Source organism: Choloepus didactylus, chromosome 2 (genome assembly GCF_015220235.1).
Source record: "Choloepus didactylus isolate mChoDid1 chromosome 2, mChoDid1.pri, whole genome shotgun sequence".
NCBI lineage: Eukaryota > Metazoa > Chordata > Mammalia > Pilosa > Megalonychidae > Choloepus > Choloepus didactylus.
The window spans coordinates 214,540,642-214,559,120 of NC_051308.1; the positions used below are offsets into that span (position 1 = coordinate 214,540,642).

The window sequence follows — 18,479 nt, forward strand, 5'->3', positions numbered from 1 at the left end:
TTCTTTTTTACTTTTATTTTTTATTCTTATTTTTATTCTTCCTGGTATAAGGAAAATGTTCAAAAATAGATAGGGGTGATAGCTGTGCAGCTAACTATATGATGGTACTGTGAGCAGTTGATTGTACACTATGGATGACTGTATGGCACATGACTATACCTCAATAAAATGGATTTTTTTTTTTTCTAAAAAAAAAGGCTATGAAACTCCACCACACAAACAATGAACTCAAAGTTAATCCATGGTCTGTAGTTAATAGTCCAGTTATAAAAATGTGCTACAATTAATTGGAACAAGTGTTCCACACCATTGCAAGGTGTTCATAATAGGGCAGTGTATGGGATTCATGTATTTAATGCATGATTGTTCTGAAACCCATAAATTCCTAATAAAGAAATAAAATCTGTTATGAAAGAGAAAAAAAGAAAATATCCATATGTGGCCAGTGGCTACTGTTTTAGACAGTGTAGCTCTAGACCAAATGACTTATTGCATTTAAAGATCCTAGCACATAAGCCCGACCCCTCTATCGTGCCTGTTCCTTAGGCATATATCCTGTAATTTTCCTTCCTGGTCCAGTTTAACTTTTAGAAAAAAAAATCCATTTCATTGTCTGCACCCTCCTCACCCTCTGTCCTTTGAGTTCCGTTTTCACTACTCTATTAGAACTACTGTCTCAAATATAACAATAATAATTGCTAACATTTAATGATCTTTTATGTGCCAACCATTACACTTAATGAATTATTTAATCTGATCTCCACAACCCTATGAAGAGTAATGTTATTATTCTGTTTTTACAGAGGAGAAAACTAAGGTTGAGAGACAACAAGCAACTTGCCAAAGGTCATAGAGCTAGTGTTTGGAGCAACTGGAATTTAACACAGGTGTTAATACTACATTACTTCACACTCTTATCCACCATAGCTATACTATACTGCTCCTTTCTATTTCGAATCCCAGCCATTGTTTCCAGTTATTTTTTAGTCTAAACCATTTTCTTCCTCTCAGTAGCCTTCAACTGCTGCTACCTTCCTAAGTTCTTTCCCTCTCTTGGCATCCCTGCTGCTATATTCAATGATTTTTCTATGTCTCTGTTCATTCTTCCTAAAGTTCTCTTCACTTGTTTCCTTTCTGTCCTTGAACTCTTTTCTTCTCTCTTTATTCCAGTGGGTCTTTACCAGGGGTCATTACATTGGCTTTAGGAGTCTAGGGCCTCCCAGAAACTGTATTTAATCTGAGGCATGTATTTGTTTATGTCCACATTTTGAGAGTTTTCATCATATTCTGAAGAAATATGAAAGATAGGAATGCCTCTTGAATACACACCTCTTGAGTGATCACATCCATTTTTGCCTCTTGAGTGATCTCATCCAATTCTCACCCTGCAAGCCTTACCTCGACCCCACCACCAGTATTCACAAGTCCTGATATCTTACAGTGACCATTGTTAGTGGTTGTAGCAGTTAAGGTAATGCAGGCTTTTATAACAAATGGATCCAAAATTGCTTAATGACTTCAACACAGAGTTTATTTCTCATGAAACAGTACAAGATAAGTGTTCCTAGTTGACAAAGGCAGTTCTGCATCACATGATCATTCAGAGTTTCACACTGATAGAGGCTCTGTATCTTCAACACATAGACTGCAAGGTCATGTGGGACATCTCCATCTCAGTCAGCTGGAAGAGGGAAAAAGCATGGAGGAGTGTGTATGGGGGGTCAAGCCTAAAAGTAGTCGTTGTCTTTTTTTTTTTTTTTTTCATTGAATTCAGTTGCATGGGCCCCCTTAAATCAAGAGACATTGGGAAACAGCTCTGTACTTAGCAAGAGGGAAATAACATGAATTTTGGTGAATAAATAGCAGTCTGTCACAGCTGTCTATCCAGAATCTGTAAATTCCATTCCTCCTTCCTAACAGAACCCAATTTTGTTCACCTATTTATCCCTCTCCTATGAAGCCTATATGTCTCAGGGGAAGCTGATGTTACCACCTACTTCAAAAGTACGTTCTGCATCTTCTTTACCAAGGGAGGGGATGTAGAATGTGGCAAGGTAAAGCTTCAGTGGCTGGGAGATTTCGAATGGAGTGGAGAGGTCACTCTGGTGGACATTCTTGCACACTGTGTAGATGGCACTTTTTGGGTTTTGATGTGTTGGAATGGCTGGAGGAAAATACCTGGGGCTGCCTGGCTCCAACCCAGTGGCCTTGGCTCTCGAGGACGATTGTATAGCAGTGTGGCTTGCAGGGGGTAACAGTGTGATTGTGAGAGCCTTGTGGCTTACAGTCCCTTTATCCAGTGTGTGGATGGATGGGTGGAGAAATGGGGACAGAACCTGGATGGGGAATGGGGTGGGATGGGGGGGGGCATGATTTGGGTGTTCTATTTTTGTTTTTATTTTTTGTTCTGATTCTGATTCTTTCTGGTGTAGGGAGGATGTTCGAAGATAGATTGGGTGAAGAATGCACAACTATAAGATGGTGCTGTGGACAGTTGACTGTGCACCATGGATGATTGTATGGTATGTGAATGTATTTCGGTGAGACTGAATTTAAAAAAAAAAAAAAAAAGTATGTTCTGGCAGCTTGGAGGTGGGACTGCTTGAATGTGTCGGCTTCAGAATGGAAGAAGAGTGTGCAGAGACATTATCCAGTGATACCCAGCTGGATAATCTGTAAAGTGAAATCAGGAGAGGAAGAATCTTAGAGATTTATCAGTAGAAGCCTTGGGGTGTATTGTCATTGGTAAAGAGAAAAAAAAAAGACTACTCTTGAAAGTTTAGAAACCAAAGCCACCCTTACTTCAACCCCAGTCTGAGGAACAGGAGATGGAATGGAAACTGAAGAGCCACCTAAATCTATTGAAGTCACCTCTGGAGCCCAATTTGTAAAGTATCACCACCTTCACAGTGCACAGAGGAAAGCAGTTCCATCAGAAAGCCCAGGAGTTCTTCAGCTAGGGAAGATTCTTGCTGAAAAAGCAGTGGAAGTTGAAGCTTTTAGAATATTAGTTCCCAAAGCTGGTATAACCCATAAAATTCCCAATAAAAATGCAAAGTCTGTGGAACACCATAAAGGAGAAATCCTTGGTGAATTGGAGTTGCAGAACCTAGGAAGGAATTATCAGAGGTAAAGAATATACTGGAAAAGCTCAAGAATTCCAAAAGAAGGTTAGTACGAGACAAAGGTCTTCCAAACCAGCTTCAAGTACAGACAGAGGTAAACCATGAGTTTAAAAAGTTGCTGGTAGAAGAAGGGGTAGCAACAAACAAGATAAGAGTTAACAAAGGTTTATGAATAATAAAACTACATAATTATATGGTTTTTTGGATGCTGGGGTGTTGGAATGGCTGGAAGGAGATAAATGACATGGTGGAACTGTAGCCTATAGCATCCTTTGGGACTTGTTCTATAGCTGCTCATTGAATTGTGCCTTGAAAGTCTTCACCTTTCTGTGTATACCTTGTATTGCATAATAAGGAAAGAACTGAAACTGTGTAACTGTAACCCACAACAATTTTTTAAATTACCTATATAACTGCTTGTTGAGCTGAACATCAAGGGATGACATCTTTCTGTATGTATGTTATATTTTACAACAATGGAAATGGCTGAAGTTGTGGAACTGTGACCCATGACATTCTCTGAAAGTTGCTAACTACTTGTGAAATCCTACTTTGAAAGTTATCACTGTTTTGTATATATGTTAAAGTTCACAATTTTTAAAAAAATGCAAATTCCCCTGGCGTAGAGTGCCACCCCTCGCTTTGAAGAGTGAACTAGGAGTCTGGGGAGCTAAGGGCGGATGAGTCCTAGGAGCCAAAAAGGGGCGCGGGGTGGGGATGGCAAGGAACCGGCCTGGGGTTTGGCAACCTCCTAGGCTCCCTCAAGCTCCTCCCTCCCTCTTCCAGCCCGCAGGAGTCTAGGGGAAGTGGCGAGTGGGGCGGGGAGTACAGAGCTGACAGTCTTAAAAAAAAAAGTTGCTGATGGTTCCTGTTGGGGATGATCTTCAGTACCACTTTGAACGTCTAGCCTGAGAGAAAAATCAGCTTATTTTAGAAAATGAAGCCCTAGGTCAAAACACAGCTCAGCTTTCCGAAAGTTAGAACGAATATCATTACAGTGTGACGTATGCCGAAGTAAATTCCTTGCAAGCAGGGTGATGGCCGATGAATTAACCAACTCCAGAGCAGTTTTACACCGTCAAAACCGTGATGCACAGATTACTATACAAGATCTCCTACGTGAATGGGAACATTTTCGTCATGAAATGATAACTACCAAGAAATTATTGGAGGAGCTCTTGCTATCCTTGCAGTGGGGAAGAGAGCAGACTTACTACCCTAGTGCACAACCTCACAGCAAAGCTAGCATTAACAAATCACAAACTGGCAAAGGCAGTGAATTCTCATCTTCTGGGAAATGTTGGCACTAATAGTAAAAAAAAAAGATTCCACCCACATTTCAGTTCTGCAATACCTCAGCTGAAAAAACGGCTGAAACGATTCTACACATTTTGGATCCAGTTACCGGTACAGAAAGCTCACCTGATAGTCCATTTTCCGAGTCTTCACCATCCACCTTACTTGCTACAAAGAAAAATATTGGACGATTTCATCCCCATACTAGATATGAAAATATAATTTTCAATTTCTGCAATCACTGCCAGGGAGAACTTATTGTCCTTGAACATTCAGTATGTTAAAGGCATGCTACAGGCACTTGCTTGTAACTTCAGAGACATTATTATTTGGAAACTGGGGTTCTTATAGTGCTGTAATACCACTTACTATTTAAATACATTTGCCCAAAGATGTTTCATGTACTGGACTCCAGATTACCATTTCCTTAATAAATAACTCAGGGAAAGAAGAATATGAAACTTCATAAATATTTTTAGACTAGCGAATTCTTTCCAGACAATATGCTGTGCTTTTCCTAAAGGTCTCTAAAAGACAAAGATTCTATACCTTTCCCTGAGACTCTAAATTATTATTTATGTTGTTGGATATTTTATATGAACAGGTTTAATTTTGGTGCTCTAAGCAGTGATCAGCAAACTATGGCCTTGGATCAAATCTGGCCACACCCGTTCATTTAATATTATCTGTGACTGCTTCTGTGCCACAGTAGCAGAGTTGACTAGATGCAACAGAACATGTATGTCCTGCAAAGCCTAAATATTTACTATTTGGCCCCTTACAGGAAAGGTTTTCTGACTCCTACTCTAAAGTAATAATTATGGGGGTGGGTTTCCTTTCCTTTTTTGGTGACTTTTTTGGGGGGTCTACAAAAGTGGCTTAGAGTAACACTAGGGGAAAAGAGACAAATCTTTTAAAAACAAATGATATCTATTAGGAAAAGAAAAAGTATTTTATGGACAATTATCAAATGCTTAGGCAAAACATGTTCTCATGTTAATTTTGTGTCTGAGATTCCATATTCCAAATGGACACAACCTGCCATAAGTTGAAGAAGCAGATCCTAACTATTTAGCTCATTTTACCAAATGCAAAACACTATAGAAATACCCAACTTGATTTTTATAAAATATGGCAGAGAGGTAGGATCTTTCTGGGAAGTATGCAATTTCAAAGAAAAAATGCCATCCATAAATTAATATGTATTACATAATATGTAATATTTTTATTTAGAATGAACCATTATAAAATGCCCACTTATATGCCTTTAAAAATATCCCTCCAAAAAGAATACCAAATCTCTCTAATTGGTTGCAGAAGTGCCTATCATTAGAGAAATCTGCAAAAAACAAGTGCAGACAAATAATATGATTTATTGTCAATTTAATAATTTTTTGGCTGATTCATCTGGGATATATTTATAACTTTTAAGTGGCAATAAATTTCTCTACCTTCTTTATTGTGAATTTTCCCTCTCCCCACCCACCAAAATGATGTGCTTGAGTTTCAGCATTCATCTAATTTATACTATTCAGCCTTTTTCCTTTAGATGTCTTTAATTTCCTAGCTGATGATTCTATTTGCTTACATTATGTATGTCTTTTGCAAATAGGGCTATTAAAACAATGCATTATAGTAAAAATGACATTATAAACAGACTCAAGAAAAAAATAGTATTTTAAAGTCAAGTTTTTACCTATGGCATCTCAGTTTTGCTTTGTACCTTTAAATTTGATATGCAATTTATAAATATTTTAATTTAAATGAGATCATGGATATAAAATGCTTAGCACAGTCCTGGCACACAAGTAAGTTTTCAATAAATGTTGGCTACTGTTATTACTGTACTGAATATACTATCTTGAGAATGAATCCTTGAAAATAAAAAAGTAAAGTATAGAGCTTAAAAAAAAAACAGTATGTCCTGATTAGTCAAAGGTAAACATGGTAATCTCACTTCCCTTTCCTGTGATTGATTCAGGAACTCAGATTTATGTTAATAGGCTCATGTCATTCTTCTGGCAGTAGTCCAAAGGTCAGCACATGTCCTAAATTGACCCAGTCAGACTGCAGGAGATGTCTTCCATTCCATAGTTAGAAAAAACGTTTTTACTCTCTCTCTCCTGATAGATAGGAACAAGGAAGCAGGAACTCTTTACATGCTTTAGGCAAATACAGTTGGACCGAGCCTGAGGATGAGGCCAACACTGTGGAGGAAGAACTGAGAGAGAGAACTGGTTGGTTAAACAGATACATCGACCCTGAAGACCATTTTACCTTAGGCTTTCTTGCAATACGATATAATGTTTTAGTTGTCTATGGCTGCATAACAAACTACCCCAAACTTAGTGATTTAAGACAACAACGATTTATTGTTATTCATATTCTCTGAGTTAGCTGAGCTTAGCTGGGCAGTTCTCCATATGGAGTGAGCCAGGATGACTCATATGTCTGCATTCAGCTGGGAGCGCTGCAGGAACTGGCACATCCAAGATGCTTCATCTACATATCTGACATCTCAAGTAAGGTAGCTGGAATGGCCATGGGCTGATAGCCCTTTTCTGCCCTTAGTCTCTGCATCCTCCAGAGCCCCTTGCTCTCTCTCTCTCTGAGGCCTCTCTTTACAACAGGGAAGTCAGACTTCTTTTTGAGGCAGTTGGCTTCCAAGAGGAGGAAATGGAAGTTGCAAGCTCTTTTAAGGCCTAAGCCTGGAAGTTAGTTACTGTGTCACTTCTTACACATTCTGTTAGTTAAAGCAAGTCACAAGGCTAGAGTAGATTCAAGGAGAACGGAAACAGCAACTGTATTTCCTGCTGCGAGGTGTGGCATGCATGTGTAGGAATGGAAGAAAATATTGACCGCTATCTTTGCACATTTCTTTCACAAATAATAAATGTCTTCCATGTTTAAGCCAAGTTTCTGTGATGTTTTGGTTACTTGAAGGCAAAAATAGGGATACAACTATCCCTTGCTTAACAACTTTATTTCATTCCTCAGTATCCTGCTGCTGAGTGAAAAGCCTTTATATGAAAAGTTTTTTGTTAATTTTAAGGGGGAAAATTATGATGTGCTCCATCTTGTGGTAGATTTTTTATGCTAAATGGTCCCAGTTTTTCTTGCTTCCCTGTAGCCATGCCCTTTGGGAGTGATCTGCTGCACTGATTCTCAGCTTAGCCAAGTGACTTGCTTCAGCCAATAGGACAGTAGCAAACCTGATGCAAGCAGTCTCGAAAAAGTGTTTATGTGTTCTCTCTTCCACTAAATCTTGCCATTACCATGAGAACAGAGGCTAGCCTGCTAGAGGATGAAAGACCATAAGGAGCAGAGATAGGTCATCCCAGCTGAGGCCATTCTAGATCAACCAGTCCCTAGCCAATGTACCAGCTATTTGTGGATTCATGTGTGAGTCCAGGTAAGATCAGCCTAGCCCAGCCCAGATCAGCAGAACTGACCAGGTTACCCATAGACACATGGGAAATAAAAAATGGTGGTTGTTTTAAGTCACTGAGTTTTAGGATGGTTTGTTAGGCAGCATTACTGTGATAATAGACGACTTGTACACATCTGTATCAATTTTCTATTGGTGCTTCATAAATTACCAGAAACTTAATGGCTGAAAACCACATACATTTATTATCTCACTGTTTCCATGGGTCACAAGGTCTGTGCACAGGTTAGCTGGGTCCTCTGCTCAGGATCTCACCAGGCTGTAATCAAGGTGTCATTTTGGGTTATACTCTCTTCTGAGACTCAGGGTCTTCTAAGATCTCTGGTGGTTGGAAGAATTCAGTTCCTTACAGATGTAGGGCTGAGGCATTCCCTGGTATGTGGCCCTCTCTGCAACATGGCAGTTTTCTTCTTCAAGGCCAACAGAAGAGCATCTCTGGTATTTCAAATCTCTCTTACTTCTTCTGTCTCCTTTAGACTACTTTGTGGTGTGTGTATGTGTCCCCATTGCATGTACTTTTTTATTGTTGTATCATGGAAAAATTCAAGACTAGTTTAACAGGATGGACTTCCTATAAAAAGAACAAGAGCAACAACAAAAAAAGAAGCATTAGCATATTAAAAGAAAGTAAAAGCCAAACCTGGGTTGTGGCTCTCACACATTGGGTACAAAGCAATGGTTGGATTAAAACTGTTCCCAATAAGTCATTTCTCAACTCCTTTTTAAAGGACCTACCAGTTAAGTCAGGCCCATTTAGGATAATCTCCATTTTGGTTAAAGTCAACTGATTAGGAAATAAAAAGTAAATAATAATAAAGTCAACTGATTAAGAACTTTATTATACCTGCAAAATCCCCTTACTTTTGCCGTAAAATGTAAACTAATCACAGGAATTATATCCCATCATATTTACGGGTCCTGCCCATACCTTGAGGGAAGGGAATTACACAGAGGGGGTGGAAATCTTGGGGGCTGTCTTAGAATTCTATCTACCATAATATCCTAACTTAAGATAGCCAAACAACATTTAAATATAAAGATATATTTGCTGTGCAATGAAAAATAATTTATATAAAATATATCATATACCATGCTATATTAAACTTCAAATAAATGACTTTTTGAAGGTTAATTACATAAACTGTAATTTAATTTAGGTTTATCATACTCACCAAAAGGAGACAATAAGACTTGATCATGGCAGACAGTGGAGGATGAGTGCAAGAGAGTCATTCCTTGGAAGGTGCATCCTTTTTCTGCTAATTTTTCACTTATTTTTCAACCTTTTGGATGCTCGTGGTAATTTTATACTTAAACAGCCCTTAAAAAATTTATTTGCCAAAGAATATATACAAATGGCTAATTAGCACATGAAAAGAGGTTCAACATCCTTAGCCATTATGAAAATGCAAATCAAAATCACAATGACAGGCCCTACTCAAGATGGCAGACTGAGAAGCTTCAGGGCTCTGTCCCCCAACAGAACAACCAGCAGGGAACAACCAGCAGGAATGAGCAGAAATATCTTTCACAAAGCTCCAGAAAACAGTTAAAGACCTACAGAAACAGGGAAAGCTCTGAATCAAGAAAACGCCTACTTCAAAGCAGTAGAATCTCATGGCACCCTGGCTGGCCACTACCCCATCCTCTTACCAGCCTGGTAGAGAGAGTTTTGCAGGTTGAAAGGAAAGGACAATAGACAACAGATTGAAGCTGCATGAAGAAATAAAGATCTCTGGTAAGAGTAACAACATAAGTAAATATAAATGGCAGTAATATTGTATTTTTCTTTTGTAACTTCACTTTTTATGTCCTATAGGATCTAAAAGGCGAATGCATAAAATGTAATGATAAACCAGTGGTTTTGGACTCATAATATACAAACATGCAATTTTTGACAAGAACTGCATAAAGGTGGGGGGACATAGGGGTCTATGAATTCAGTATGTATGTACTATTGAAGTTAAGTTGATATCAAAGCAAGAGAGTTTGCTATAGAACTAGGATGTGAAATTAAACCCATGGTAACTATAAAGAAAATACTGGAAAATATAAAGCTCATAGAGACAGAAATTAGAGTACACGTTGCCAGGGGAGGGAGCAGGGAGAATCCAGACTTAGTGCATAATGGGTGGAGGGTTTCTCTTTGGGGAGATAGGAAAGTTATAGTAATGGAAGGTGGTGAAGGTAACACAACACTGTGAATGTGATTAAGCCCACTGAATAGTTTGGGAGTGATTGAGATGGGAAAGTTATGTTGTATATATTTTCCCACAATAAAAAAAAAGAAAAAGAAAAAGAAAGAGCAACCTAAGAGTCAAGGACAATTAAATGCAATACATGATGCTGGATGGTATCTAATAGGGGAGGAAAAAGCCTCCAACGGACATTATTGGGGCATATGAAAAAATTGGAATTTAGACTGTTACTTTTTTATCAATGTTAAATTTCTTGAACTGAATAACTTTACTTAAGGTGGTGTTTTGGTTTGCTCAAGTTGCCAGAGTAGCTTACAAATTTACAGTTCTAAGACCATGAAAATGTCCAAATTAAGGCATCAATAGGATGATACCTTCTCTGAAGAAAGGCTGCTGGCATCTGGGACACCTCTGTCACATGGAAGGCACATGGCCAGCATCTGCTGGTCCTTCTCTCCTGGGTTTCATTGCTTTCAACTTCTGGCTTCAGTGGCTTCCTCTCTCAGCTTCTGTGGATGTGTCCTGTGATGGTTGGGTTCATGTGTCAACTTGGCTAGGTGGCCTAGCTGTCTGGTCAAGCGGGCGCTGGCCTGACGATTCCTGTGAGGCTATTTGAGGCTGGTTGGTTTGTCAGATCATCAGTCAGTTGACTGCAGCTGACTGATGACTCATCAAGGGGCGTGCTTCCACAGTGAGAGAATGCAATTGGCTGGATTTGGTCCGGGTGATCAGTTGGAGGCTTATAAGCCGGACGGTTAGAGAACCTTCACTTCTTCTTCAGCTGCTCAGTGAAGCTTTTCCTGGGGAGCTCGTCAAAGTTGCCAGTTCGTTTCCTGAGGAGTTCGTCAAAGTTGCCGGTTCGTTTCCTGAGGAGTTCTTCAAAGTTGCCGGTTCGTTTCCTGAGGAGTTCTTCAAAGTTGCCGGTTCGTTTCCTGAGGAGTTCGTCAAAGTTGTCGGTTCGTTTCCCAAGGAGTTCGTCGGACGTCTTCCTTGGAGTTGACAGCTTGTTGACGGCTCTGCAGAATTTGGACTCGTGCGCTCCCGCAGTTGCGTGAGTCACTTTTACAATTTGATAATAAGAGACATCTCTCATTGATTCTGTTTCCAAGGAGAACCCTAACTAATACATGTCCTATCTCTCAGCTTCTATGAGCTTTCTGGGTTTCTGTATGTGTTCTTTCCTCTGATAAAGGACTCCAGTAAGTGGATTAAGACCCATCTTGAATGAGGTGCGTTGCATCTCAATAACTTAGTCAAAAGGTCCCACCTATAATAGGTCTACACCCAAAGGAATGGATTAAAAGGACATGGCCTCTTCTGGTATACATAACAGCCTCACACTACCACAGATGGTTAGAAAAGTGGGTATTCTTGGTCTTAGGAAATTTACATGGCAAAATTAAGTGTTCAAGGAGCATGGCGTATATGACCTACACTCAAGTGTTCAGAAAATGGATTGATAGACAGACAGATGGATAGATAGGTGGATAGACAGAGTGATAGGGCAAAAGTGGCAAAATGTTAAAATTGGGGAATCTGGGTATATGTGTGGGTAGGGGTATGTTGGAATTCTCTTTATGGGGTTTGTCTTATTTTTATAACTGTCCTATAATTTTGAAAGCATTTCAAAATTAAAAATTAAAAAAATAAATAAAATCACAAGATACTACTTCACATCCACTAAGATAGCTATTATCTAAAAAAAAAAAAGAATATAACAAATGTTGCTAGAATGTGGAAGAACTGGAACTACTGTGCATTGCTGAGGGGAATGTAAAATGGTGCAGCAGCTGGGGAAAACAGTTTGGTAGTTCCTCAAAAAGTTAAACATAGAATTACCATAGGACCCAGCAAGTGCACTTATAATATACCCTACAGAATTGAAAGCAAGGACTTGAACCTATACTTATACATCAGTGTTCATAGCAGCATTACTCAGAATAGTCAGAAGGTGGAAGCAACCAAGTGTCTATCACCAGATGAATGAAAAAACAAAGTATGGTATGTGAAGTTCTGATACATGCTGCAACATGGATGAACCTTGAGTGAAATAAGCCAGACACCAAAAGATAAACACTGTATGATTTTGCTAATATGAAATATCTAGGATAAGAAATTCAGAGACTCAGAAAGGGGATTAGAGTCACCAGGGGCTGAGGGGAAGGGGAATGAGGTGTCATTGCTTACTAAGTACAGAGTTTCTGTTTTGGGTGGTGACAAAATTTTGGGTGGGATTGTGGTGATGATAGCACACTATAAATGTACACAGAAATTCTCATCTAGAATAAAATAAAGGCTAAATATAAGTGCTTCAAAAAATGGAAATAACATACATGCATACATCTGACTGAAGAGTCATAGAAGATACTATTCTTTATCCCTTTCACTTGGCATATATATGAAAGAAAAACATTTTGGGTTCATTTAAAGATAGTGCACAATTCAAATTTGCTCATGTGATATTCTCTGATTCAAATCTGTTGTGTCAAATAAATTGGTGAGTGTTTCTTTGCCTGAAACCATAGTTTTAAAATATCGTTTCCTATAGCATATTTTAAGTATGTTTTTAAGTGAAAAAATCATTATAAATGAGTCATTGACTTAAAAGTGGAATTACTGTCCAAGAGCTATTCTGAAAAAAACTGTTAACCAGTCATTATGCAAAGAAAGTCTTTACTGCTTCCTCTTAAACTCCAGATCCAAAGTTCTAAGTGTCAATTTACTCAGCCTCATGTCCATCAGCACCTCCACTCAAAATGACAGTAGCAATGCCTTACTCCTTGAATGGATGTTCTATCCATGATCAATTTTGTAACACCATCCATTGGGCATTAAGAAAATATTGGTTCACTAGGTTATGCAAATCTTCCTAATGTTGACAAATTTCATTAGGCAATATCAAAAAAATCATTCATTAATGTCAGCACCAATTTCATCATGAAAGTCTTCATGTTTTTACACAGCTGTCAAGCTCATGATGGTAAGTACAAGTTTACCAAAATTCTAATTTCACTTGGAAGCTTGAATTTTATCACTGGCAACAAATACTGTCAGTTGTTTTCCTTGAAATGACAATCTCACTTCATTGAATTTCAAGAAAATATCTGCCAAATACCCACATTGCATAACGATAGTCCAACAGTCATTCTTCCAAGTAAAAATGGCATTCCATGAAAAAAGCAGCTAGTTTTGATCCCAGTTCAGACAATCTCAAAATGCTTTTACTTGAAATGACTATCATGCACAGATATGCAGTAGGAGTGCTTTATGCATACTTTCCATTTGTATAAAATTTAGTAACATGTAAAATAACACTATATAGGGGCATATTCATGTGTAGAAATGATAAATACAAATTTCAAGATAGACTTTACCTCTGTGTGAGGAAAGAGAGTTTGCAACCAGGGATGGGTTTAATGTGTGTGGAATATTTTATTTTTCAAGCTGGGTTGTGGGTACATGGATATTAATTATATTCCTCTCCATGATTAAATATTTCCTTTAAAAATAATGAACAAACTGAATCTTCAGATTAAAATAAGTTAACATGCCTTGAAAATTTAATACCGAAAATTCAACATCCAGATACATGCTGGTTAAGTGATTAAATTTCAAAAATAAAGCACCTGTTCTAGTTTGCTAATGCTGCCTGAATGCAAAACACCAGAGATGGATTGGCTTTTATAAAAGGGGGTTTATTTGGTTACACAGTTACAGTCTTAAGGCCATAAAGTGTCCAAGGTAACACATCAACAATCGGGTTCCTTCACTGGAGGATGGCCAATAGTTTCTGGAAAACCTCTGTTAGCTGGGAAGGCATGTGGCTGGTGTCTGCTCCAAAGTTCTGGTTTCAAAATAGCTTTCTCCCAGGACGTTTCTCTTTAGGCTGCAGTTCCTCAAAAATGTCACTCTTAGTTGCACTTGGGGTATTTGTCCTCTCTCAGCTTCTCTGGAGCAAGAGTCTCCTTTCAATGGCCACCTTCAAACTGCCTCTCATTTGCAGCTCCTGTGCTTTCTTCAAAGTGTCCCTCTTGGCTGTAGCTCCTCTTCAAAATGTCACTCACAGCTGCACTGAGTTCCCCCTGTCCGTCAGCTTATTTATATGGCTCTAGTGACTCAACTTAGACCCACCCAGAATGGGCGGAGCAGCACCTCCATGGAAATTATCCAATCAGGGTCATCACCCACAGCTGGGTTGGGCACATCTCCACAGAAACACTCAAAAGAATTACAGTCTAACCAACACTGATAACGTCTGCCCACACACGATTACATCAAAGATAACGGCGTTTGGGGGACACAATGTATTCAAACTGGCACAGCACTTAACTAAGAAAATTCCCCGGGAAACAAAATAAACATACTTTCATTATTCTGTAGCCATGTTACCTAATCACAAAGACGATCATCTGGTTAAAGCCAATAATTTAGTAATGATGTTATACTGGCCTGAATTCATCCAATGGAGAAGTTGTAAACCGGTATGTTTGTTTCAGATGTTCAATTGTTTTTTGTTTGTTTGTTTTTTAAATACATTTTTATTGTGAAATTTAGCATAGATGCATAACAGTGATAACTTTCAAAATACAGTTCAACAAGTAGTTAGAGAGCAAATTTCAAAGAATGTCATGGGTTACAGTTCCCCAATTTCAGTTATTTCCTTATTGTGAAATATAACATATAAACAGAAAGGGGATAACTTGCAAAGTACAATTTAACAAGTAGTTATATAGGTAATTTCAAAGAACGTTATGGGTTACAGTTCCACAGTTTAAGTTCTTTCCATATTGTGAAATATAAGATACATACAGAAAGGTGATAACTTTCAAAGTACAGTTTAATGAGTAGCTATAGAGCAAATTTCAAATCAAGAAAGTGATTAAACGAGAGGAAGGGGTAGCAACAGACAAGATAGGATTTAACAAAAGATTACGCATACTTCCTGTTTTGTCACAAGAATATGAAAAAGATGTGTTCAAGCATTAAGAATTAATAAAATTAATCATTTGTACTGCTTCATCAAGGGCATTTATTTTATTTTACTGAGTATGCAAAGAATGCAATGATTGTAGGTTCAGTTTGGGGGCTACTGTGCTAAGGCACTTCCATTCTGATTTCACACACCGTTGACTTGCACTATCAATGCAAATGTCAACACAGTGAAAAGGCAAACAACTTATTATTATTAATAATAATAATATTATAAAAATAGTTTTGACCTCATAGACTCTCTGAAAGGGTCTCCGGGACTCCGTGGGACCCATGGACCATGCCTCAAGAACCATTGCTCTAAATCGTTTGTTGACACCCTTCAGAATTGAATCCACACTTCAATGTGTGGCCTTCAAGTACATTCATGATCTGGCCTCATTTCCTGTCTCTGCCTGTATTTTCTTTGTGCTCAACCCACCCAGATATTTGCTGTTCCCCAAACACAAGATGCACATTCACACTTCTGTGGCTTTTTTCAAGCTGCATTCTAGGAACCGCCTTCTTGTATTATGTAAAATCTTACTCATCCTTATGCTCCAGCCAAAACACCAGTTCTCTGCCACATCAGGACAAAATTCTCTGGATATTTTGCTTGTATCTTTACCTTTGCACTTATTTCCTTTTGTTTTATATTTTAATTGTTTGTGTGTTTATCTTGCCATGAGACTATAAAACTTATAGGATAAGAATCTGTTTCCCTCACAGCATATTTAACAAAGTGGCTTCTCGTGAATTTGAAAAAGTTAGCTGCCTTTTTTTAAAATTCATTTTTACTGGGATATATTCACATACCATGCAGTTATACAAAGCGTACATTCAGTTGTTCACAGTACCTTTATATAGTTGTGCATCATCACCAAAATTAATTTTTGAACATTTTCGTTACCACACACACACAAATAATAAGAATGAAAATAAAAGTGAAAAAGAACAATTAAAGTAAAAAAGAACACTGGGTGCCTCTTTTTTTTTTTTTTTTTTGCCCCCATTTTTCTACTCATCTGTTCTAGTTTGCTAATGCTGCAGAATGCAAAACACCAGAGACGGATTGGCTTTTATAAAAAGGGGGTTTATTTGGCTACACAGTTACAGTCTTAAGGCCATAAAATGTCCAAGGTAACACATCAGTAATCGGGTACCTTCACTGGAGGATGGCCAATGGCGTCCGGAAAACCTCTGTTAGCTGGGAAGGCACGTGGCTGGCATCTGCTCCAATGTTCTGGTTTCAAAATGGCTTTCTCCCAGGATGTTCCTCTCTAGCAAGCTTGCTCCTCTTCAAAATGTCACTCACAGCTGCACTGAGTTCCTTCTCTTTGAGTCAACTCATTTATATGGCTCCACTGATCAAGGCCCACCCTGAATGGGTGGGGCCATGCCTCCATGGGAATATCTCATCAGAGTCATCACCTACAGCTGGGTGGGGCACATTCCAAGCAAATCTAATCAGCACCAAAACATCTGCCCCACAAGACTACATCAAAGATAATGGCATTTGGGGGGCACAATACATTCAAACTGGCCATCATCCCTCCATACACTGGACAAAGGGGAGTGTGGTCCATATGGTATTCCCAATCACATTGTCACCCTTCATAAGCTACATTTTTATACAATTGTCTTCAAGATTCATGGGTTCTGGGTTGTTAACTGCCTTCTTAATCTCAATTTCCTCATCTGTAAAATAGGGATTAATTTTGCAAGGTTCCTAGGAAGATTTGTTAAGGTCATGTCTGTGGGTGCCTAGCATAGTGTCGGACACATTGTAGACCCTCAATAAATGGGAATCCCCTCTCTTCCCTCAGTGCATATTGAGTGAATAGATGAATCAACAGATTTGAATAGGGAAGCATTAAAAAGTTCATAATAAGGGGACTTAGAGCAGTATTTATGATCCTGATAATGGTCATTAATAAGGAACACTGATATTATGAAGCCCTAACAATTGTTGTTAGAACACCTGAAGCAAATTCTTTATTTCACAGGAAAGCTACTGTTTTCTAGATGGTGCTCTAAGTTTTCTCATCCAGGTTTAGTTTTGTGAAACTTTTTAGGCTCACCAAAAGATCCCTGGATATTCAAAAATCAATAAGATGATTGTGCCAGTTTGGATGTATTATGTCCCCCCAAACCCCATGTTCTTTGCTGCAATCTTGTAAGGGCAGATGTATTAGTGTTGATTAGGTTGGAATCCTTTGATTGAGTGTTTCCACAGAGCTGTGACTCAATCAACTGTGGGGGAAAACTTTGACTGGATAATTTCCGTGGAGATGTTACTCCTTACCCATTCAGGATGGGTCTTAATTGAATCACTGGAGTCCTATAGAAGTGCTCACAGACAGAAGGAGGTGCTGCAGCCAAGAGAGACACTTTGAAGAATGCACAGGAGCTGAGAGTGGAGCTGGAACACAACCTGGGATCAGCAGATGCCAGCCACATGCCTTCCCGGCTAACAGGTTTTCTGGATGCCATTGGCCTTCCTTTGGTGAAGGTATTCTTATATTGAGGCCTTCATTTGGACATTTTGATGGCTTCAGACTGTAACTTTGTACCAAATAAACCCCCTTTATAAAAGCAAATCCATTTCTGGTGTTTTGCATAACAGCAGCATTAGCAAACCAGAAAAATGATCTTTTAGGTTGTAACTGAAAGTCAGACAAAATCTATGAGATATCTGAAATTAAATAATCTCCCTGGCAACGTGGAATATGACTCCCGGGGAGGAATGTAGACCTGGCATCATGGGACGGAGAACATCTTCTTGACCAAAAGGGGGATGTGAAAGGAAATGAAATAAGCTTCAGTGGCAGAGAGAATCCAAAAGGAGCCGAGAGGTCACTCTGGTGGGCACTCTTACGCACACTTTAGACAACCCTTTTTAGGTTCTAAAGAATTGGGGTAGCTGGTGGTGGATACCTGAAACTATTAAACTACAACCCAGAACCCATGAATCTCGAAGACAGTTGTATAAAAATGTAGCTTATGAGGGGTGACAGTGGGATTGGGAATGCCATAAGGACCAAACTCCACTTTGTCTAGTTTATGGATCGATGTGTAGAAAAGTAGGGGAAGCAAACAAACAGACAAAGGTACCTAGTGTTCTTTTTTACTTCAATTGCTCTTTTTCACTCTAATTATTATTCTTGTTATTTTTGTGTGTGTGCTAATGAAGGTGTCAGGGATTGATTTAGGTGATGAATGTACAACTATGTAATGGTACTGTAAACAATCGAAAGTACAATTTGTTTTGTATGACTGCGTGGTATGTGAATATATCTCAATAAAATGATGATTAAAAAAAAAAAATGTAGCTTATGAGGGGTGATAAGGGGATTGGGAAAGCCATAAGGACCACACTCCACTTTGTCTAGTTTATGGATGGATGAGTAGAAAAATAGGGGAAGGAAACAAACAGACAAAGGT

At 38.7% G+C, this 18,479-nt stretch overlaps 1 pseudogene; it reads left to right on the plus strand.

Moving 5' to 3' along the window:
• The first annotated feature begins 2,761 nt into the window (after positions 1-2,761).
• The window catches only part of LOC119514261, a 39,319-nt pseudogene continuing 23,601 nt past the window's right edge, over positions 2,762-18,479 (plus strand).